Source organism: Anomaloglossus baeobatrachus, chromosome 7 (assembly GCF_048569485.1).
Source record: "Anomaloglossus baeobatrachus isolate aAnoBae1 chromosome 7, aAnoBae1.hap1, whole genome shotgun sequence".
Taxonomy (NCBI): domain Eukaryota; kingdom Metazoa; phylum Chordata; class Amphibia; order Anura; family Aromobatidae; genus Anomaloglossus; species Anomaloglossus baeobatrachus.
This window is the reverse complement of record NC_134359.1, coordinates 223243216-223267551: the sequence shown is the minus strand read 5'-3', so window position 1 is coordinate 223267551 and position 24336 is coordinate 223243216. Positions and strand designations below refer to the sequence as shown.

Sequence of the window (24336 nt, the reverse complement as noted above, 5' to 3'; positions counted from 1 at the left end):
CGTTTGCTATTTTTCCTAGATTATCAGATCACAGGAGCAGGTACATCCCTTAACCTATGTCTTCACGACCATATTTTCGGTCTGAGTGCTGTCCATGAAAAAAAAGTAACATCACGCAAAGCAAAAAGTCGGATCCCATACAAATGAACAGTTTAGCATCCGATTTTTGGAAATATATTGCAATTCTTTAACGTATTTAATCTTATAGATGAACACAACTAAAAACTGATTGCATATAGATGATAAATATGATGAATAATCGTCCGTTTTTTGGGGGTGAAAATCGATCTTTTTATACTCTCTTGTGACCCTAGCCTTACATGATTGCCGCATATGATTCAAAGATGTATCTTGAGGGAATCTATACTTTGGATAAACGTTTGTAAATTTACAGTTGAAATTCCATCCCGAAAGCACAACTGCCTCTTTATCTTCTACGTGGCGCAGATTTTTTGTAGCATAAACTTTCAATATCTCTGTAGGTGGCAGCGCAAGAACAAAAACAAATACTTGAGCCTCCTGACTGGAGACTGGATATGAGTGTGTGTTTTTCTCTCCATCTGTTTTGCTTTGCCAGGGTGGAGTCAATTGGATACATAGTGATCTTACGAGGTGAACGCTGAAAGATAGGTCTGGGTGCATTTTTTGAATTTAAACTCCGCTGCGGGGTGGGAAACGATCCTCTCGCAGGCTGGTTTTTTTTTTTTTCCCCTGTAACTTGCTTTATATAGACAGAGTGGAATCTATATATTTTTTTTCTCTCCACACCCATCTTACGTGTGATCTCATAATCCAGGCATAGGAGAGAAGGGGAGGGAACTGGTGTGGTGTGAGGGAGAGGTTCAAAACAAGTTCCAGATTCATACAAACTAGCAGCTGTACTCTACTCCGAGACTCGCCTGGACTGCAAAATCTGCGAGGACTTATCTCCTGCAAGGTCCAAAAACTACAGGTGAGTAAAGCTCCATTTTAGCAAGAAACGCTGCAAAAGCCGCCTGTGCAGGGAACATCTGCTTGTTTGCTCCTGGCAGAAGGTTTACTTAGGCTGTAAGTAAAGTTGCAGAACAAGATTACCATGGAGACATTTCTTATTCTTGTTACAATGTCACATTGTAAGGAGTTATTTTACACATTGTTAGGTGTTATTTAACTTTTATATGTATTTATACACATGGGTGGAAGAAATACACATTCTAACATTTTAATGCTGGTATAAAGTTTGTTGCAAGTCTCACAAGTAACTGTTTATGAAGGATAATAAGTGTATTGTAAGGTATGAGACGTAAGCACATTCTAAGCTCCGGGGGTCTTTTTTTTCCCCTCCCATGCTCTACCTTTAGTAGTTTACAGTGGGTGACGAACACCTAATGATCTATCTCCTTCGATGCCTCAGGGGCTCGGGGAGGGCTGATCCTAATGAGGAATGTGCCTGAGGATGGATACGGTCACTTCACTTTAAAACTGAAGCCAAATTCTTTTAACTCTTTGAGAACTGCGTTTAAAAGTGAAGAGAAAATAATTTTCATATTTAACGCTTCACTCATTTCTACCGTTTATATTTTTTTTAAATATCCCAAGCTCCCTCCATCTTTGTCATAGGTGTGGCTGTTCTTTTTCTTTTCGTTTTTTTTTTTTGGGAGGAAAATGTTCCACCTAGTGGTGTAATGTTTTGCCTATTGGTTGCCAAATTGTGGAAATGAAGCAAACTACAAGATATATATATATATATATATATATATATATATATATATATATATATATATATATATATATATATATATATATATATTACAGTATATCAATAATTCTGTAGGTCACATGCGATGCTAAGGCGTACAATTTTTTATATTGTTTAGAGTAACTATACTGAGTGCATGCTCTATACCTCTTAAACTAGGGCTACACCTATACTTTTAGTCGCACTGCAAAAAACAAAATTGCAGTGATATCGCCATCCATAGGAATACATTGAGTAGCTTGAAGATGTCTTCAGGTCAGGACCACTGCAGTTTAGTAAGTAGTTATCCATTTGACTTTATTTTTTTCTACATGGAAAAAATATCTTACCATTTTCAGATAAATCACTGGTTAAGTTTTAGATTTGTTTTTTTTTTTGTTAAATGAGTGCTACAAAAACCTTGATGCAGCCCTAGCCTTTGTTCGTCACTCTACACCTATGATTTCCAAGCATGGCTTCTCCAGCCTGAGAGTTCCTTAAAACCTGGTCAGAATTTCTCCATAAGAAAGCATTAACCACAGCAGTCACATTTCTACCGGAGATGGAAAATGTCAGCCTGTCCATAGATGCTTGCTGTGGGTGTGGATCTGTATGGTTCACCGAGGAGTTCTGTACAGGGCATAGACCTGTATGGTTCACCGAGGGGTTCTGTACAGGCATGTATCTTTTCTATGTTGCTAGGGCATGTATACAATGGTACATTTCAAACTAGTATGTTGAGCGCAAGTCGGAAAAAAGTGATGTGAGAACCAGGGGTGGAATTACCATTGGTGCAACCTAAGTGGCCACACATGTACCCAAGAGCTCTTGGGCTGGAAAGAGCCCATATATTGTTCTTGCACAGGGGCCCATATTTTAGGGTGATTCTAGGTGAAAGAGTAATTAAAGCACTCTTCTGACATTTTTTTTTTAAATTTTACTCCTGGAATGGTACTTAAAATCTAAGCCCCATGCCCCCTGTCTTATACTCAACTTCTGGTGGTAACACTCTTGCTGCCGCTCTGGTTGGTCTTGGCGAATTGTGACCTGCTGGCAGCTCCAGTGTTTCATGGAGCATGCCGGAGATCACAACTCAATTCAAGTCTCTGAGAGCCACGTTCTGGCCTCGTTCTGGCTCTCATAGACTCACATTGGGAGCTTGTAATGTAATTTATGACTTCTGGTCAGTCAGAAGTTGCGGGCACAAGATGGCACTGGAGCGGCATCAGTAAAAGGTGAAGACTCCGGAATGCGAGTATATGACAGGGGGGGCTTAGATTTAAAACGTGACTCCAATGCTGAAGAACATTTCCCACTGGACATGGTCATCCAAACCTTGGGGCCAGGAAGAAACTAGTGTGTTCCTTTTTTTTTCTTTCTCAAAACTTGTGTGCAGGTTTAAGCACATTAGTAACACGACTCCTCGGATTTGTAGACTAAAGAATTGTTGTTTCAGCACAAGAGATTGAGAAGATCTTTTGATAACCTGAGACACATCTCAGTGACCTAATACCTTGTGCAGTGTTTTCCAGCTGGAGGTGGCCTTGTCTGTGTCCTATGCAATAAATATATTAGGACAATTGTTTACCAGGTAATAAACACGCTAAACACTGGTTTCTTCAAGTTAAACAAGGTTACGTGAAGTCAGAAACTTCCTGATACATTGCTTGTGTTGGGTAGCTGTTTGTTAGGTTTTCCTGTACAGACAAGTTTGGAAATACTTGGAGGTGGCGGAGAGCTTTACCATTTGCCATTCTCTTTGTATATTCATTGCGTGTATGGCATCTGCTCGACATGACACATCATGTTTCCGACTCATGATTGTCTTGCTGAATGACTCCATAAACTGTAGCTGTTTGTTGGGGATTTGGGCTTTGTCGGGGAGAACTGTTGACATCACAATGAAATATATGGAGAAGTTTTATTGTATATGTTTAAAGTACAGAGGGGGAACCTGCCTTAATTAAAACACAACACATTGAGGTTGCAGAAGATGCATCATTACAAAGCCCACTTACTATGAAAGCCACTATAAGGATCAGCTGATGGCTGCAGGTTCGGTTCCTGAAGCTTCTATCAGTAGCTCGTGTCCACCTGTAGGATTCATCTGGCTGACGTCCATGTAATACGTAAGCAGATCTAGCTCACAAACCAACATCTGCTTATTAGTGGCACCCTGCTCTCCCTAAAAGGGGGAAGTCCCGACACTTCCACCAATGATGTCCATATACTCTTAGTATGGATATATGGAAATGGCTTGAACCCTAGAATGTGTAACCCTGGCCTTTTTGGCCTGGTAGCTTACTTTTTTGCTATTTATATTTCAGACGTCATGCGTTCTAGGATTAAGCTAAGACAAACACATTGACTACAGACTACCTGATTTATATAATGGAGTCAGTAGTTCTCCTTGGACTCAATGGTTTAATGGTTATCACTTCTTCTATGTGTGCATGTCCTATAGATGGAGTGTACACAGCTATCAGCTTGTGAAATAGGAGGACTTAAGTTGCACATACCTGTCTTCCCCATAAGCTGATACCATGCTGTTGCTACTCTGTTTGGTATTTAGTGTCAAGGTGCCATATTTTAAGTATTTCTGGATCTCTGTAACCAAGTCCCAATGTCCTTTACCTTAAATTTACTTAATAACTGTAGGTCTATAGTAAGAAAGAATGGTCAACTAAGGTGGGACATGATGAGATTGAATACATTCTTTATATAAATCTGAATGGCATATAAATAGATATGAGGTAATTATGCACCAGGTATAACAAAATCCAAACCTGATTTCCACTTTTAGGTTTTTCGTAAGTCATATGAAATATTGCTTTATAGGAAATCTGACACCAGGATTTCACCTTCCAAATTATTTATATGCACATGTAACCCTTTCAAGGACTAGTCCAGCAATACGTCTACTGGCCAAACTGTTCTTCCATTACTGAGAAATTGGTGATTGAATTGATATAGAAATGAGGTTGAAGAGCTATGGTAGATCTGAAGCTTCTGTCACTCCAGCTCTATTCCTCACCCAACACCACCTCCTGCTTGACTGATGGCTCCTTTGCTGGAAGTCACAAAACATAGTTGGTCAGTTAAGCAGGAGGTGGCGGTGCTGGGTGAGGAATAGAGCTGGAGTGACAGAGGACTCAGATCTACCATAGCTCTTCAGCCTCAATTTCATATCTATTCAATTGCTGATTTCTCAGTAAGGGAGGGGTGGACTGGCCATGTAAAGGTATTTCTGGACTTGTCTTTAAAAGAGCTAAATGCACATACAGATTAAATAGTTTGGCGTGTGAAACCTTATTGAAAGATTCCCTTTAAAGTAGGTAAATGCTGCGCTGTTTGCATATCTTAATATCCATATACTGTATCTAGTATGAAGAAAATCATTGTACACTGCTTCAGGGTCAGACGGCCACCCCGAGGGCATGATCTACAAAGGTGTAGGGTGGGCCAGCAGAAACATTTTTGTTTGTGGACTCAATGAACCCCTCTTTGAAGCTTCCACAATATACAGTCTAAAGTGGTCCACTTATATATCAATAAATAATACAGAAAGTAAGCAGACATTGTAGTAATTTCATCCTTACTTTCACTCGGGTCATCTAACAAGGCGAGGTCAACAACTGCAGTCCTTAAATTTCGAAAGTCAAAATTCATCAGAATGGAAAATTGGTTACTTGATGATGTCACCAGGTATTAGTACAAGATACTTGACTGGGTGGCACTTAATAGCTCTATTAGTTCTTGAAAGTTACAGTGAAAGTATCTATAATTGTTCATGGCCTCAGTGGCTTTAATACTTATAATCAGATTAGCTCCAATTTTGCTAGGATTTATACCGATTCTTTAAACCAGGTTTGACGATATTCTTAGTAATATACGTGTGTGGCCATTTTTAATGCTCTGAGAAAACGGCTTTAGGGCTTGTGCACATGGGTGTATTGTCTATTTGGAGCAGCACAATGGATGGCCTCGGATGTCTATATATGACCATTGTACAGAGTGGTGCCATAGAACCAATAGAGGGACCATTCTGTACCTATGTATTTTTTTGGAAATGCCATATATGACAAAAGAATATCTACTACAGAGAGAATGTCTCCATTGCATTGATGTATCATGTAGTGACATAAGAAACTGTACAGATTCTGTGCATGATGCATAATCATCCTATCATCTTTATGGGGACCTCCCAACTCTCCCCCAACAGATGATGTTAATGGGGTTTTCAACTTTCAGTTTCCTCCTTTTCTATTGGCCGGCAATATTAAAATTAGATAGTACTCGCCCTCCCAATAAGTCAAGGTCCTGGTCTTCATCGCTGCTCCAGTCTCTTTGTATTAGCTGCAGTGGTGATGATACAACAACCGTAAAAATCACCGTTTATGTAGCTGGCACAAGCCACTGAGCCCAATGATTGGCTGCAGCGGTGATGTGCTCTTTAGTCGCAATGTCACCACTGCAACTGATACACTAGAATAGCATTGACAAACCTGAAGAGGAAAACTCTTTTGAGAATTAGGAAGCTTGAATTCAAGTGTTGAATGTTCTTGTTTCCTCGGCAAAAGTCACAGCCAGAGCTGTTGGCAGCAAATTTTTCCTCTCTCCCCACTAAAAGCACATGAATGCTCAGGTGAAGCCTGTGTTCGTTGGGGGAGTTGGATAAGATATAAGTTGGCCGACAAATATCTAAGGTGTGTGGAGCTCTTAGGTGTGAATGGAGCTCTTAGGTGTGAATGGAGCTCTTAGGTGTGAGTGGAGCTCTTAGGTGTGAGTGGAGCTCTTAGGTGTGCGTGGAGCTCTTAGGTGTGTGGCACTCTAAGTTAAATGGAACCAATAATGGGTTCAACTTGATGTCAAGCAAAATAAGCTGAATTACTCCAAAAGTGACTGACTCCAATATATATGGATAAAGAGAATAAATCCCGTATGGAAATGGTTGATCTGTTGTGATACTTTATACCTCTCAGCATGCTTTTGCTGATATACACATGTAACTTGTAGTAGTGAGTCACAGCAGGGTAAGGGAAGTTATGAATGAACAGTCATGAGCGTGATTAGCCTTAGAATTCCCCCTTGGCTTAGCAATGAATGTGGGTATATCCTTAGAGGTTAGTGGAATTTTATCACAATTCCTCTTGGCATCTGTTCAAGTATGAGTGATGATTCCCAGGCTCATTCATCTCTACATTTTTTTTTTTTCCCTTGTGCTCAGATTTCCTCAAGCATGTAGATATACCTTGAAGGATTTAGGAAAATCCGAGAAAGATGATATTGAGGTTCCCAATACTGTTACATATTATTTCTGCTTTGTTTTATGTCAAATTACGTGATGAAATTCAGTTCCTTGAAACTTTACAGATGTATCTTTCCTTATCTTTCCTCTGGTCTCGGTATATTCTCAGATGAGTGAGGAATGACCAGCTTTGGAAATAAAATCTAATTTTGTCATGCGGTTGGGAGTGTTTTATGCTATAATCTACTAGTGATGGGCGAATAGTAACTATTCGTGTTCGGATAATGCTTACCCAATACCGAGTACTATTCCAATATTTGACATGGCAAGAAAAATGCTCGGGTTAACCATTGACTTGCATTTCGTAACAAATACCAGAATAGTATTTTGGGATCCGTTACAAATAATCTGAACACGAACAGTTACTATTCTCCCATCTCTCTCTACGTGTAGCCACTCAGGTTTTGTGCTGTAAGTTAAAGGGGTTGTCTGGGACTATAATATTGATGACCTTTCCTTAGAGTAGGTCATCAATGTCTGATTAGTGAGGGTGCAACACCCAGCATCTCCACCCATCATATGTTCATGATGCCGTCACTGTCCAGAACTGCTCGTTTGTGGAGCTGCACATTACAGCTCTGTCGACTCTTTAGGGCTGTAGCTGGGTACCCCCTATTTGAATCAATAGTAGATGGATGTGGAGTACCAGCCACTATTCTGTTGACAGGGCTGTGCTTTGTGGCTCCGTAACTGAGGAGTGGTGGCACTAGGAACAGCTGATCATTGGGGGTGCTGGGTGTCACTCCATCCCCGATCAGACATTGAGGACCTATCCTAAGGATAGGTCATTAATGTTAAAGTCTTAGACAACTATGTTTAGACTGCATTATGAAATGAGCAATCCTAGGATAATCGTGCAGTGTAAGTGGACTTTCTCTAACATGTAATAATGTACTGATTTTGTATTGTGGAAAATTTGAAATTCTAATCAGAGATGAGCAAATCACTTTATGCACCCTTGCTCCACGGTTCAGGTTAGCACTCTTTGGCCATGAACAGGAGCTTTGCAAACTTTCTTACTTTCCAAAATCTCAGGCTTTGGTTAGGATTAGCCAAGCTTCTGTGGCGTCACTTGTGCACCACACACATGATATTATGCCAGGCTGGTGAATCAAACATCGTGGAAGAGAACCTGGATGCTCAAAACATTTGCGCAGCTCTTGTCCACAGCCACGAAGCACTGACCTGAACTGGAGTTGTGCGAAACAACCCACTCATCTATAGTTCTAGTGCAAATCATGTTATGGAACATCTGAACACATCTATGCTGATTTTGTGGACTTAAGGCCGCTTTACACGCTATGACATTCGTAATGCGATGTCGTTGGGGTCACGGAATTTGTGACGCACATCCGGCCGCATTAGCGATGTTGTGGTGTGTGACACCTATGAGCGATTTTGAATCGTCGCACAAACGTTTAAAATCGCTCATCGGTGACATGGGGGTCCCTTCTCAAATATCGCCGCTGCAGCGTGTACGATGTAGTTCGTCGCTCCTGCGGCAGCACACATCGCTCCGTGTGACGCCGCAGGAACGAGGAACCTCACCTTACCTGCCGTTGCCCGCAATGCGGAAGGAAGGAGGTGGGCGGGATGTTATGTCCCGCTCATCTCCGCCCCTTCGCTTTGATTGGGCGGCCGCTTAGTGACGTCGCTGTGATGCCGCACGGACAGCCCTCTTAGAAAGGAGGCGGTTCGCCGGTCACAGCGACGTCGCAGAGCAGGTATGGAGTGTGACTGGTCCGGGCGATGTTGTGCGCCACGGGGAGCGATTTGCCCGTGTGACACAACTGATGGGGGCGGGGACCCACGCTAGCGATATCGGTACCGATATCGCAGCTTGTAAAGTGGCCTTTTGAGTGTAGTGCATGATACTGGGATTATCTCTGTGGCATTCACTGCATTTGTTTTATAAGCATTTACTGTAATACATACATGCCAAAAGCCAAAAATTTTCTCAAATATAGACCTAATGGCCAATGATCCCCTGCTGTACAAGATTAGGTATATTAGTGTTTTTTTCTGCTTTTTGGTCTATTCATTACGTTTAAGCCAATGTGTTTCTTAGCATTGTTAATAGAGATATATTTGAGGTGAATTTGTTGATAAATGAGCAATAAAAACCCATGGATTATTTCCTTTTATATAAATTTAAAAAGTTATGACAGGATCTGAGGTTTCTTCATAAAAGTCTAACAATTTATTCTATTAGCCAACTAAAACTACAACTTTTTGACCAAATATGGAATCTTTGTCAAGTGTAGGAAATATGTGTCATTTTTGAAGAATATCTGTCATAACGTTTTAGCTTTGCATGTGAGGAACCCTTATGGATTTATGGACCTGGTCAATCTTGCCGTCACACAGACTTTTGTATAAACTTCGCTGACTGTCATGGTGGCGTTGGGTTATGTTAAGATTGCAGATTCTGACACTCTGCCCAATGATTTATCTGGTGTCTTGGATTAAAAAAGGCAGACTTGGGCGTTGAACTGTGTGCTGATTCATAGGCAGGCTAGCAAGAGGTAATCTCTGCTGGTCTGCTTGATCACATGTTGTTAGGAGGCCTATCACATCTGCTCCCCTCTTATTTATACTGGTTGAAACCTTCCACCTATGCCAGCAATAGCTTGTTCTATATTGGTCTGTGAGGCGTGGTGTCACAGACTTACTGATGAAAGTTGTGTTTTTTGTTTGGTGCAGTTTTAGAGTTTACCCCTGTTTTGTAGCTTCTTTCTTGCTCTTATTTGTCCTTCTGAATCTCTTATTGTCTTTACTTTTGTGTCTGCGTGCTGTGTGATATAGTTTTGGTTTTCCCTTGTTTGTCCTTATCTGTGGGTTTCATCACACACCTGTTCCATCCCTCCCTTGGGTGAGGGGGAATCAGATCAAGACTGGTCAGGAGCAGGGCCAGGAAGAAGACTCGGGCATCTCTCTACCACCAGTAGTATTCCAGAGATTAGGGATAGCATAAGGCCTCCTAGTTTGATGGACAGCTTAGGAGCTTCAGTTCCCCGCTATCCCAGAGTCATCGTAACACTTTCATACAACTGCTGGCTATGTTATCAGTAATTGTTCATTGAACACCTTGACATTTCCCTGTGTGTGACATCTGTCCAAATATATAAGTTAAAGAATTTGACCCTCCAGTTAAAGAATCCAGCACTCAATAAATTAAGTATTACGGAGGTGGACCCTATCCGGGCACCAGTCATAACTCCAGGAGTGCTGTACTTGGAGACTTACCATCTATCCAAATATAGTTAATAGACAAGATCAAGGTTTACTTTAAGAAACCACATCCATGATCTTCCAGACTGTCACTGAATTCTGAAAAACCCTTGGTCACCTTAAAATGGAAGTCACCTTGACCTTCTTCAGTCATATAATTTTCCATTAGGTTCAGGATTGTTTTTCTAGTTTCATGTAACACCAGAAAATGTTTTTAAAACTAGAGCTAAGTAATGGAAGGTTATGGCAGCTTTAGTTATTCTTGGAAGCTGGCTGTTAACATTTCCATTATGGGTTTGTATTTTGATTTACAGCTTCTTCAAACTTTAATGCTTTCCGCATATTGTTCTGATTGGTTTGTTCACTTTCACTCCACAGGAAGGAAATATGGTGAACACTTATTGCGGATAGATTTGTTTAGGTTAAATGAAATTTGCCATATCCTGCTCTTTTAATCTTGTAAGAAAACATCGGAGCTCAGCTTATATTCCTCTTAAAGGGTCATTTTTAAATAACAAACTTCACCTGTGAAAATAATGTTCCACTTGAGAATGATGGCAGCTATGAGTGTCTGGAAAAAGAAAATATAATTACCCTGTCTATTATCTTCTCACATTGGTTATGAAATTAATACTGGTGTTTAGAAGACCCGTCGAGACCAGAGCATAACAAACTTTGAATATGGTTGACATTGATGATAATATTTATGGATTCTTGTTCTATAATTTTGATTTTTGACGTTTAATGTTGGGTTAACATATCATTTTGCAGATGTTTTCAGCAGTTTTTGACCTCATTGGAATAAGGAACATGAGGAAATTGTATAAGATTGCCAAGTTTTACACCTTTGTAGTAATGATGTGTTGCTCAGACACTGATTGCAGCAACCAATCACTGGCGGCAGAAGTGACCTCAAGAGGCTGAAAAGTCACTTCTGTCCCCTCCATCAATTAACTGCAGTGTTCAATTGTCAGGACATCACATCATCCCTTCAGCTGTGCAAATATTCATCTAATGAACAGCTGGAGATCTGAAATATGATTTTTCTTTAACATATTTACAGTACATGTTTTTTTAGGGTGGTGGATATTGTTACAATAGGAGACACATTTAAAGGGATTGTCCTCTACTCCACATCTTCTTCTTAACTGCAGCACTGCATCCCTGCACTCCTTTCTCTCCCCTCTTGCAAGGACATGCTGTCACTCACCGCTACAGCTTCCTCCATGCTGCCCGGTGTCCCTGCGCTTCTCCATGTGGGTGCCTCCTCCTTCCCCCTCCAGGAGTCTTAGCAGGCATCACAGCTCCTTCGAGAGTGATACTAGGGCGTGCACTCTTGCAGCTATCCCTCTTTTAAAGGGCCAGCATGCCACTCCTAGGACGTAACTCTCAGCCTACTGCTGAGAGGTACTGGGTATTTAAGGCACATTCCCTCTAGGGGAGGTGTCTGTTCAACACCTTAAAACCTGCTTTACACCTTACGATCCAGCATACGATATCGTATGCGATCGTAACCGCCCCCATCGTATGTGCGGCACGTTCAATTTGTTGAATGTGCCGCACAAACAATTAACCCCCGTCACACGTACTTACCCGTCTATCCGACCTCACTGTGGGCGGTGAACGTCCACTTCCTGGAGTGGGAGGGACGTTCGGCGTCACAGCGACGTCATGCGGCAGCCGCCCAATGGAAGCGGAGGGGCGGAGCTGAGCGGGACGTAAACATCCCGTCCACCTCCTTCCTTCCACATTGCAGGCCGGGAGCTGTAGGATGCAGGTAAGATCTGTTCATCGTTCCCGGGGTGTCACACACTGCAATGTGTGCTACCCTGGGTACGATGAACAATCTGACGTTCAATTCTAGAGAAATGAACGATGTGCGTGCGATGAACGTTTTACCGTTCAATCGCACGTGCCTGTCACACACTGCAATGTACCTTACGATGCCGGATGTGCGTCACTTACGACGTGACCCCGCCGACACATTGTAAGATATATTGCAGCATGTAAAGCGGGCTTTAGTTTAGTCAATTGTGTTCTGTCTAGTTAGTTGTCAGGTCATCTGACCGTCCTGTCCTGCCCATACCTGGCTACCAACACCTCCTGCCCTGTTGACACGTGGTTCCAGTCCTATCTTGCCCATATTTGGCTACCAGCCTATCCTGCCTTGTTGCCACCTGGTTGCAGTCCTGTCCCACTCATACCTGGTTACCAGCCTGTCCTGCCTTTTTTACACCTGTTTCAAGTTCTGTCCCGCCTGTACTGGTTACCAGCTCGTCCTGCCCTGTTGGCACCTGCTTCCATTTTTGTGTCCATATCTGCTACCAGTCCGTCCTGCCTTGTTGATGCTTGTGACTGTGTCTGTCCTGGTTGTGCCATCTGCCTTGCTAGAGACTCTGCCTATCCATCCTGCCCTGTTGGTACTAGAAACTCTCTGTTCATCCTGCCCTGTTGGTGGTAGAGACTTTGCATGTCTGTCTGGCCCTGTTGGTGCTAGTCTCTCTGCCTGTCTATCCAGCCTGTGCTGTCTGCTCCTGTATTCGAAACAGTGCCGGCCTTTACCCCAGGAAGGGTTAAGCCCAGGGTTCACTTCAGCTCGCACCTTTATCATCCTCAGTGGCGAGCATTACATCAACTACTAAAGTGCTTCACATGGAAGAAAAAAAACATACTCCCCTCCCACACCAGCACTGTTCCTCTGATATACTTATGGACAGCTCCTTCAAATGTTTTCTACATTTAATACTAATTCACCAGTAATATTCTAGTTGTATAATTTGTTTCATCTGAGTTGTTTTTTACATATATACATTTCAAGTTTGGCCATTGGTTGGATGCATGCTGTCCTGTGGAGCCAGGAGGACGGTTAATGACTTCCTGTGAACTACAGGATGACATAGTTTACAAAATCTCTCCTGGTAGCTCTGCAACCCCTCATCTTTCCACTAAGCTCTTTTTTTCTTATGTATGTTCTCCTTTTACATGATTTGCATTAACTTTGCTGACATACTAGCTGTTTACAGTGTGGCAAAAGCAAAGAAATGAGCTAGAACAAATGTTAGTATAGGTGTACCTAATCAGAATGGACCTTAACTCTTATTGTTCTCTTCTCTCAGGGCTGTGCAAAATCTCTCCTGGCAGCTTTCCAACCTCTCGTCATCCCACTACGCTCCTTTTTTCTTCTGCATATCTTCCCATTTGTATAATTTAGTATTAAACTTTGCTGACATAACAAAAGAAATGAGTTGGAACACATGTTGGTTTTGGTGTACCTAATCAGGATTGACCCTAATTCTTCTTGTTCACCTTTACCAGGGCTGTGCATTTAGTCTTTATAGCTTTCCACGGGCAGGTGTTTACACAGTCAGGCCTGTGTCCTATCTATTTTGTGACCTTATAAATCCAATATAAAAAAATATAACTCCTTATACAACATATTGAAAATATAAAATCCTTCATTAGATTTGATTAAAGAGATATCTATTAAAATTGTTAAAAATTGAGAGATGTGCATGACAAGAAAATCCAGGACACAATAAAATTAATAATTTCTGGGTAATAGCCAAAGTCCTATGAATGATTACATTGAGATCAAGGACATAAAGAGACAAGTACAAGTTTTAGTGCCGGATATGAGAAAAATCATACAAACAAAGTCATTTTACAAATAATGCATAACAGACACAACCCTATCAATTCTACTGGTAAAGGGACTATTGTGCATTGAAGCAAATGAACATCTCTTCATGCTTATCAATTTTAATATCTATTCCTTTAATCATATTTAATAAAGGATTTTTATGTTTTCAATGTGTTGGAAGAGTCATATTTTCTTTATATTGGATTTTTAGTTTTAATTTATTCCAATATTTTGAAAGGCCATGTATCCAGCTATTCTGAGACCTGCTGGCATATAGAAAGGTGAAGTACACCAGTTGGAGACCATCCTGATTAGGTACACCTTGACGCGGTAGGACAGCTGTTACACTTTTCTTTTTCTTTTTTTTAATCAAAATAGTGTCAACTATCTACCCTATGTTTTTTTACATGTACTATTTACTTCAGGGCATTTACTTAGGTTTTTATTTTTATCCTAGTTAATAGCTGTCTACATTATCTGTGAGTGCTGTGTGTATAATTTCTATTTTTTTCTATGAAATGAAATGCAACTTCTCACTGTTCTTCTCTGCCTTTTGCTTGTAATAACTGACAGGGAAAAGCCTATCCAAAGCAGGAGGCAAGGAAGACAGACTAGAAGTTCAGGAACAAGGTATGGCTTTAAAAAGAGGTGTGGGATATGAAAAGGAGTTGTGTTTATGCCAAAAGAAAACCTGGTTCTTTTAGACAATAGTTTCTAATAGTTAGCTAGTTTTGTTTAAGATTTTGCTGCTGAAGTAGTCACCTAAATACTAATAGGCTATTAAAATCTACTCTCAGAAAGCTGATCAGATTTCATCAGTGTTTACATTGCTCTGTCTACCTACACCACTAATATCCACTCTCGGCACCCATGCTGATCAGGTTTTTCAATGTTTACATGGCCCGCTCTACCTGCGCACCATTTACTTTGCAGCAGCTATGGCAAGTACGAGTAGCTGCTGATACGTCTTTGGCTTTAGGATGATGAAACTTTACATTTATTCCAGATACTCTCCACTGATGTCAACACACTTCTTACATCAGTATTCCAAATTCTGCAAGCCTAGCAAAAAGGATTCATTTGTTCCTCATACCAGGCATCCGTAGTAGCCATGGCATCAGAAATAGTGTGACATTTGGTATCTTTGAGGTGTTTCTTAAGGTTTGGAAACAGATGATAGTCGGAGGGAGCTAAATCTGGTGAATAAGGTGGGTGGTCAACCAGCTGGAAGCCCAGCTCTGCCAGTTTTGCCGTGGTTGCTTGTGCAGTGTGAGTGGAGGCGTTGTCTTGCAGGAACAAGATTCCTTTGGCCAGCTTGCCACGCTTTTTGTCCTTCAGAGCTGCCTTCAATTGGTCCAAAAGTTCAATGTAATACCTTGCATTGATGGTGGAACCCTTTTGAAGGTAGTCCACTAGCAGCATGCCTTCCTTATCCCAGAACACAGACGCTATTACTTTATTAGCTGATTTTTGCACCCTGAACTTCTTTGGACGAGAAGAACCACTGTGTCTCAACTCTTTTGACTGGTCCTTGTTTTCAGGGTCATATAAATAAATCCAGGTCTCATCCATAGTCACCAGTCAATCCAGGAAGTTCCTATGAGTCCGGAAACGCTGACAAATGAACCGGGAAGTTTTCACTGCATGCTTCTTTGATCTGTTGTCAAACATTTGGGGACGCACTTTGCAGATAGTTTCCTCATGTCCAAATGTTCATGGATAATGACACAAACACGTTCACGGGAAATCCCCATGATGTCTGCTATTGATTTAGGTGGAACTAGTCCATTCTCCAGTATGAGGTTGTGCACAGCATCGACAATCTCCGGAACAACAACTACTCTCGGACATTCCTCATCATTGGTTCTGAAGTGGCCCGTTTTAAATTTGGCTACCCAGTTCTTAACTGTGGAATATGAAGCGCATTGATCCCCCAATGTCTGCGACATATCAACAGGACTATCCTTTGTGGACTTTCCTTGCAGAAACAAGAATTTTGTCACTCCTCTGCTCTCAGTTGCTGTGAATATCGCATTAGACTCTGCCATTTTGTTTTCCTGCGTGCGTGGAACACTGTTGCCAGAAGCAACAAACACAAAATTTTGAAAAAATATATTGGACACATAAGGCTTTCTTGTGATGTAACCTTCATTACCATAGAAACAAAAAAAGATCACAAAGCAAAAGACGTATCAGCAGCCCATCGTATTGCAGCCTTGGCCTGTTCATTCAAAGTTGACCCCCTAGGAAGCCTGATTTTGGTCGCCCATAGACTGCTGTGGTGCTGGTTCTAATATTGTAAATTCCTTCAATCGTAATCGCATAAAACCTATAAAACTATAACACTATATTCCATGAAGAATAGAAATACGCCACTTTTTTTTCCAGTTTCATTAGTTTTAGATGTTACGTGTTTATTTCCTTCCATCTTAATTGCATTCTCAGAGGTGTGGCGATGACATGTTTTGTACAGAAGTCGTAATTGCTACATAAAACACTTTGCATGCTATGATATACATTTTTTTTGATTAATTTCATTTCATAAATTTCCTCCAAATTTGGGTGTGCCTTTCGCACTCTCCCCAGTGGCCCACTGACCACAAGGCTTGTTTTGTTTCTTGTGATTCAATATAGCACAGCTGGAATCTGTATAAATGAACAGAGATGTCTGCTAAACACATGAACTTAATCTGTTTCTCAGATGTCTGGAGTTAGAGACCAGTGGCGGGCAGGAAACACAATCACTGCTTTTGTGATTTAACTATAAAGTATAGAACTTTCTCAGAGAACTTTGTGCTTTGTGAGAAAATACTTTTTGCGTAATTTACTGCTCCAGGAAACAACATCACAGGCCACTGTCTTCAGAGATCCACAGTATTTACTGCCAAACTAATAAAGCATATGTTTACATTAATGTGTTATTAGAATAATACAAAAATAGGTTTTTGCCGTATTTTATATATTTCTCCTAAATACAAATATTTATTAAAGAAAAGTAATTTATATACTGATACCATAAAAAATAGTGGTGTCTGGACACGTAGTGTTTTTGGTTTGTTTTTTTTAGCGCCATAGCTAAAACAGTACATGGTTTTACCGCAAGTAGTTGCAGTTTTTTTGTTTGTTGCTCAGGTAGTAAATACAAATAAAGCACACATGGGGCTCATTTACCAAAAACTGTCTAAACGAAAAACTGTCCTTGTTGCAAATATCAAAAAATCAAAACTCTGCTTTTATTGGATAAACTATTCAACAACTAAAATGAAATCTGCTCTGTGATTGGTTACTACAAAGAACATCTTTTTTTAGAAAAAAAAAAAATAATTGGTAAAAAAACAAATACAGCACCGACCAAAAGTTTGGACACACCTTCTCATTCAAAGACTTTTCTTTATTTTCAGGACTCTGAAAATTGTAGATTCACATTGAAGACATCAAAACTATGAATTAAAACATGTGCAATTAAATACTTAAAGTGTGAAACAACAGAAAATATGTCTTATATTCTAGGTTCTTCAAAGTAGCCACCTTTTTGCTCTCATTACTACTTTGCACACTCTTGGCATTCTCTTGATGGGCTTTCAAGAGGTAGTCACCGGAAATGGTTTTCCAACAGTCTTGAAGGAGTTCCCAGAGATGCTTAGCACTTGTTGGCCCTTTTGCCTTCACTCTGCGGTCCAGCTCACCCCAAACCATCTCGATTGGGTTCAGGTCTGGTGACTGTGGAGGCCAGGTCATCTGGCGTAGCACCCCATCACTCTCCTTCTTAGTCAAATAGCCCTTACACAGCCTGGAAGTGTGTTTGGGGTCATTGTCCTGTTGAAAAATAAATGATGGTCCAACTAAACGCAAACTGGATGGAATAGCACGCCACTGCAAGCTGCTGTGGTAGCCATGCTGGTTCTGTATGCCTACAATTTTAAATAAATCCCCAACAGTGTCACCAGCAAAGCACCATCACACCTCCTCCTCCATGTTTCACGGTGGGAACCAGGCATGTAGAGTCCATCCGTTCACCTTTTCTACAAAGACACGGTGGTTGGATCCAAAGATCTCAAATTTGGACTCATCAGACTAAAGCACAGATTTCCACTGGTCTAATGTTCATTCCTTGTGTTCTTTAGCACAAACAAGTCTCTTCTGCTTGTTGTCTGTCCTTAGCAGTAGTTTCCTAGCAGCTATTTTACCATGAAGGCCTGCTGCACAAAGTCTCCTCTTAACAGTTATTCTAGAGATGAGAAGGTGTGCCCAAACTTTTGGTCTGTATTGTGTGTGTGTGTGTGTGTATATATGTATGTGTATATATATATATATATATATATATATATATATATATATATATATATATATATATATATATATATATATATATATATATATTATAATATAGATTTTTATATAATCTCGAACATGTATTTATATATCTGCCCCTACAGCTCTTATGTGCATTACCTGCTCTTGCTGTAAGGCATCAATATATGGCAAAACTGCAGTTTTTCAGCACAGATTCCTGCACACTAACACTACATATATGGTCATGTTCGTCAATATGTTGACTAATGGAGGGTATACAACCCAATGAAGCCCATGAAGTAATCAGCTGATATTGCCCCCATCTCTATTGCTTATGGGTAGTGTGTACCAATACAAACCATATAAAAAGATAGGATGTTCAAAGGTAGCAGAAATCAGTGTTAGGAACTGGTCCCAAGTCTCTTTTAGACTATGTGCACACTGGGAAGTTGCCCGAAAAATGTGCTGCAAAACCACCAAAAAAAGTAAACTTGATGCACAGCACTGTAAAAAAACGACATTGCTGAGCACATGTTCAGTTTTGTGTTTCTTCCTTTTAGGCTAGGTTCACACACTGCGTTTTTTTGACGCTGCGTTTTTGTGCGTTTTTGCGGCAAAAACTGCACAAAAACGCACCCGCGGCAAAAAAACGCGGCAAAAAACGTACGCGTTCTGCCACGATTTGGTGCGTTTTTTTGCTGCGTTTTTGCTCACTGCGTCTTTATGCGGTTTTTATCAGTGAACAAAAAAAAGTCTGTCATTTCCTTCTTTAATGTGTTCTTCATTCTCCACTAGTGTATGCAGAAGAGCAGACAGCTGCAGAACTACAAGGCTCAGCATACTCCATCCAATAGTGTATGCAGGAGAGCAGACAGCAGCTGCAGAACTACAAGGCTCAGCATGCTCCATCCAGGACTGTATGCTTGAGGGAGAGTCAGGGGGAGCAGACCTACAAGGCTCAGCATCCTCCATCCAATAGTGTATGCAGGAGAGCAGACAGCAGCTGTCGAACTACAAGGCTCAGCATCCTCCTTCCAGGACTGTATGCAGGATTTCTTTGCCCCCCCCAAACAAAAAAAATGACGTGGGCTTCGCCATATCTTTGTATGCTAGCCGGGTACAGCAGGCAGGTACTGGCTGCCCCCAACCCCCAGCTGCCTATTTGTACCCGGCTGGGAACCAAAAATATAGGGAAGCCCTTTTTTTTTAAATTATTTCATGAATTTCATGAAATAATTTTAAAAAAAAATGACGTGAGCTTCACCCAATTTTTGAGTCCAGCCGGGTACAACTAGGCAGCTGGGGATTGGAATTCACAGTGCAGGGTGCCCATGCTTTCTGGGCACCCCCGCTCTGATTTGCAGTCCCGCAGCCACCCCAGAAAATGGCGCTTTCATAGAAGCGCCATCTTCTGGCGCTGTATCCAACTCTTCCAGCTGCCCTGATGCCGGGTGGCTCGCTGGGTAATAATGGGGTTAGGGCTAGCTGTATAGCTGGCCCTAAGCTCGAAATTCATGGTGTCACGCCAATATTAGACATGGCCACCATGAATTTCTAGTAAAGATAAAAAAAAAACACAACACACAGAGAAATATATTTTTATTAGAAATAAAACACAACACAATTAGTGACTCCATCTTTATTGAAATAAAGAACCCCCCTCCGCAGTAATCCTGGGTCAGGGTCCCGCGCCGTCCAATCCGGATCCAATATCATCTGATCGGTTTGCTGGAAGGCAAAGCGATCAGATGATGTGTCAGGATCAAGTGCCTGAATCCCATCACACATCAGCTGATCGTATAAAAGCCGTTTATACAATCAGCAGATGCATCGGTGCAAAAAAATAAAAAATAATTCTCACTTATGTGCTGATTACCGGCAGCTCCTGGAGCGATGGGGCGGGAGTCTGATCCCGTCCGATCGCTGCAGCAGCTGCCGGTAATCAGGGATGAAGTCTCCTGACGCATCTGCTGATACCGGCCGGGCGCCCGCGTCACCGCGATACTTACGATCACCTGATGCGTCAGGTGATCCATCGCCAGGTCCTGCATCCATCGGAGGTTTCCCGGCCGTCTGCACACAGCCGGAGCGGGGGTGGCGATACCATGAGAGGAGATGGGAGCGGGCATGGCACCGGGAGGCTGCAGACAGGTGAGTATAACTTTTTTTTTTTTTTTTCTATTAACTTTTGTTTTCGCAGCCGCTTCCACCTCCTGCCTGTACATGGCGCCGCACGGCAGCATACATGCCCAGGACGGGAGGTGGAAGCGGCGGTGACGGTACCGGGAGGATTCACGCTTCTGTATATACTGACAGAAGGAATCCTCTTCCTGTACATGTCACTTTCCTACCCACCTCCTGCGTTTATAGCTGCATTTTTGGTCTTAGAAACGCACCAAAACGCAGCTATTTGCGTTTCTCATTGCGTCTTTCAACATCCCATTGAACTCAATGGATGAAAAGCGCAGTGAAAAACACGGGAATAATTGACATGCTGCGTTTTTGTGGCACCACAAAAACGCAGCTGAAAAAAAACGCTGTGTGCAGACTGCAAAAATGAAAACTCATAGACTTTGCTGGGGAAGCAAAGTCATGCAGTTTTCTGAGCAAAAACGCACCCGAAAACTGCGCAAAAACGCCGCGAAAAACGCACTGTGTGAACTTACCCTTTTAGTGTCCAGAAACCATGAATTGTTGAAAAAAAATAACATACTAATACTTTGGGGGGGCTCACGCAAGGAAGCCACTCATTAGCCATAGTTGAAATAATAGCAGAGTTCACCAATGGTAGAGTCATCGCCAATAATTAGCAAAACTGACAATGGAGCAGCTTCAGGACAAAGACTGCTAACTTGATCCTAAAGCAGCTTCGCCTAGGAAAGCCTTGGCAGTTTCGCCAGCATCTTTAAGATGTCATGCACATCTTTAATAATTAATGGATATAAATAATATCTCCTATCTTGACAAGACCTTGTAGTTTTGTAAACTCGCACCAGGAGTTAGGTTTGATTTCACTCTGACAGCATGTCTTCAGTGACTATACATTATGGGTAGAGGCATTGCTATAGTGCGATGTTTTGTTCACTATGTCAAATTTGTGTTATGGATAGAATGGCAGTCCTCTAATAATGATCTCCTGCTGATAAAACAGTGATTTTATCAAAACTACAGCAAGCAGCCTAGTAAGTGACACATCTCTGGAATCAAGGTCTCTATAGTATGCTGTTCTCAGATTAGGTGGTAAATTCCTGGTGAGAAATTACCTTTAAGAAATGAATGCAACGTGACACAATGTTCTTCTATGTGACAGTGGAGGCATATGAAGGATCAATGTAATGTGGAAATATACCTGAGCATTACAGTTGTAAGTTATAGATAACATCTAAAATAGAATATTTGGTTGAACACAAAGTGATCTCTATACAAAATCTGCAGTAAGATATGTTCTGTGGATGTGAAATGCGTTGTGCAATGAACTTTCCAATCTATTTATAAAGGTGTGTGGTGCAGCAACTAATACAGATGAACAATAAAGCCTGCCAATGTACAAGGCCTCAATTATGCATGTAACTTGTGGTTACAAAGATATTTGTCCTGGTTACTCACCGACAGGTTGCAGAAATGAATCTGGAAAAGGGAGGTTGTCGTCAGTGTGTCTGTAGACCAGAACGTTTCGCTTAGGGAACCTTACACATCTTGGGTCTACTTACAACAGGCTTGGGTTTAAAAATTATAGAAAGGCTGTCACTAAGTGCCGGTTGGGCTCGGGGCATAAGTAACCCTATTAAAATGATAATGAATCTGACCACAAAAAGCCACCCTTTATGCAGACAAAATGCTTCTCAAATGTCAAGAGCAGGAATACAAGAATGTGTTCAAGTGGCTCTTTTATAAATGATTCTGCCATTCCAGGCCTGACATTTCTATTTCATTGTGTGATTTAGAGTGCAATTTAAATGCAATCTGTCAGCAGGTTTTTGCTATGTAGGCTGAAGTCAGCATGCTGCAAGGGTTAACACAAAGTTCAGGCATGCCTGTTTTGTCACAGTCCCATGTTTTGTTTATTTGTCATGTTTGTTTAGCAGCAGGACCCTTATCAATACCTGTCTAGAAACTCACTTGCATGGCAGTTGACACACCCCCTGCTGTAATTTACACCTCGCTGTGAATGTATCATCTCTATTGAGAGCCTGATGTGGGTGGGGACAGCTTTCTGGGCTCAGCTACATGACAACCTAAAAATTCAGATTCAGAGCAGCTTCACCCAGTAATCTAAGTGATACATCATTGGATTCAGGATCTCTTTGCCTACATTGGGCTGCTCTCAGATGAGATAGCAAAAACCTGCTGACAGATTCCCTTTTAAGAATGTCCTACAAGTATAATCACATAAAGCTCATATTTGCAAAGTTTCATAACTTTCCATGCTGGTCACAGATATTAAAAAAATAAAGAGCTTAGTTACTTTTTATTGCCTATGTTAGGCCCTGTGCACACGCTGTGGTTTTTGCCGCGGATTTGCCACGGTTTTGCTGCATGAACTGCTGCAGAAAATGTTCATAACCTTTCTGCAGTCATTCACCTGCAAAACCTATGGTAAAAATAATGGTGTGCGCACACTGCGTTTTTTTTTTTTTTTTCCCCTACAGGTTTTACTGCAGAATTTCTGCAGTAAAAAGAATGCATGTCACTACTTTTCTGCAGGTACTTGCGTTTATTGCCATAGATAATGATAAAAAACCGCAGGGACCAACCCGTGAAAAAAAAGGTGGCAAAACCACGGCAAACCGCAGCAAAAACGCAGGTGCGGTTTTACCGCGGTTTTTGCTGCGGATGCAGTATTCTGCCAGAGGGTGCGAATTTTTCTTAAGAAAAGTCCATTTTCTAGTGCTCACATAGCCTTACAGTGGATGGTTGTAATAGCCTATGTCAGTATATTCACCTTTTTGGGAATAAGGGTATATTTTGGGCTGGGCTTTCTTGTACCTCAACTGATGCCAAAACGACATCCGTTTATACTGTAACACTAGTGAGCCAGTTCGACAAAATGCAAAAGTATGGGATTATTTATCATCACTTTAATTTTTAGATTAGTTATTCTCTAAATGTCATTATATTCACCTCTGGGAATAAGGGTATATTTTAGGCCGGGCTTTCTTGTACCTCAACTGATGCCAAAACGACATCAGTTATTATTGGGTTTTTTCATCAGTTTATACTGTAACAAAGGTGAGCTAGTTCAACAAAACTCAAAAGTAAGAGATTATTTATCACTAGAAGGTGGCCCGATTCTACGCATCGGGTATTCTAGAATTTACGTATTGTGTAGTTCATGTATGATTTTTGTTATATATAATAAATATATATATATATATAATATATATATATATATATATATATATATATAGATGTTGTTGTGTGTAGTTACCAAGTGTTTGTGTAGGGCGCTGTACATGTTCTGGGTGTTGTCTGGGTGTGATGGGGGGTGAGAGCGGTGTTTGTGTGTTGCGTTGTTTGTGGAGCGTGGTGTGTGTGTTGCGCGGTTTGTGTGTGTGTGGTGTGTTTTGGGGGGAGGTATGTTTTGTGCAATGTGTGTGTTGTGCGGTATGTGCGTATATTTGTGTGTGCAGCGTTGTCTGTGTAGGGCAGTTGTTTGTGGTTCCCAGTGTGTGTGTGTGGTGTGTTGTGCAGTGCGCACGCGCGTGTGTGTGTTGGGGGGAGGTGTGCACTTCCCATCGTGCTCCATCCCCCATGCAGCGCACTCCCCATCGTGCTCCATCCCCTATGCTGCGCACCCCCCATCGTGCTCCATCCCCTATGCTGCGCACCCCCCATCGTGCTCAATCTCCCATCCTGCGCACTCCCAAACGTGCTCCATCCGCCATGCAGCGCACTCCCCATCGTGCTCCATCCCCCATGCTGCGCACTCCCAAACGTGCTCCATCCGCCATGCTGCGCACTGCCAAACGTGCTCCATCTCCCATGCTGCGCACTCCCAAACGTGCTCCATCCGCCATGCTGCGCACTCCCAAACGTGCTCCATCCGCCATGCTGCGCACTCCCAAACGTGCTCCATCCGCCATACTCTGCACTCCCCATCGTGCTCCATCCTCCATGCAGCGCACTCCCCATCGTGCTCCATCTCCC

General features: G+C 41.7%; 1 protein-coding gene across 2 annotated transcripts in view; it reads left to right on the top strand.

The window, feature by feature from the left end:
- Positions 1–614: 614 nt before the first annotated feature.
- Positions 615–24336, top strand: part of EMP2 (epithelial membrane protein 2) — a 76980-nt gene continuing 53258 nt past the window's right edge. The window contains exons 1-2 of one of the 2 annotated variants that reach the window (XM_075317913.1): positions 615–952; positions 14470–14526. The gene's annotated coding sequence lies outside the window, so the exon portion shown is untranslated. The remainder of the gene's footprint in view (positions 953–14469; positions 14527–24336) is intronic. The other variant, XM_075317912.1, reaches the window with a different exon arrangement.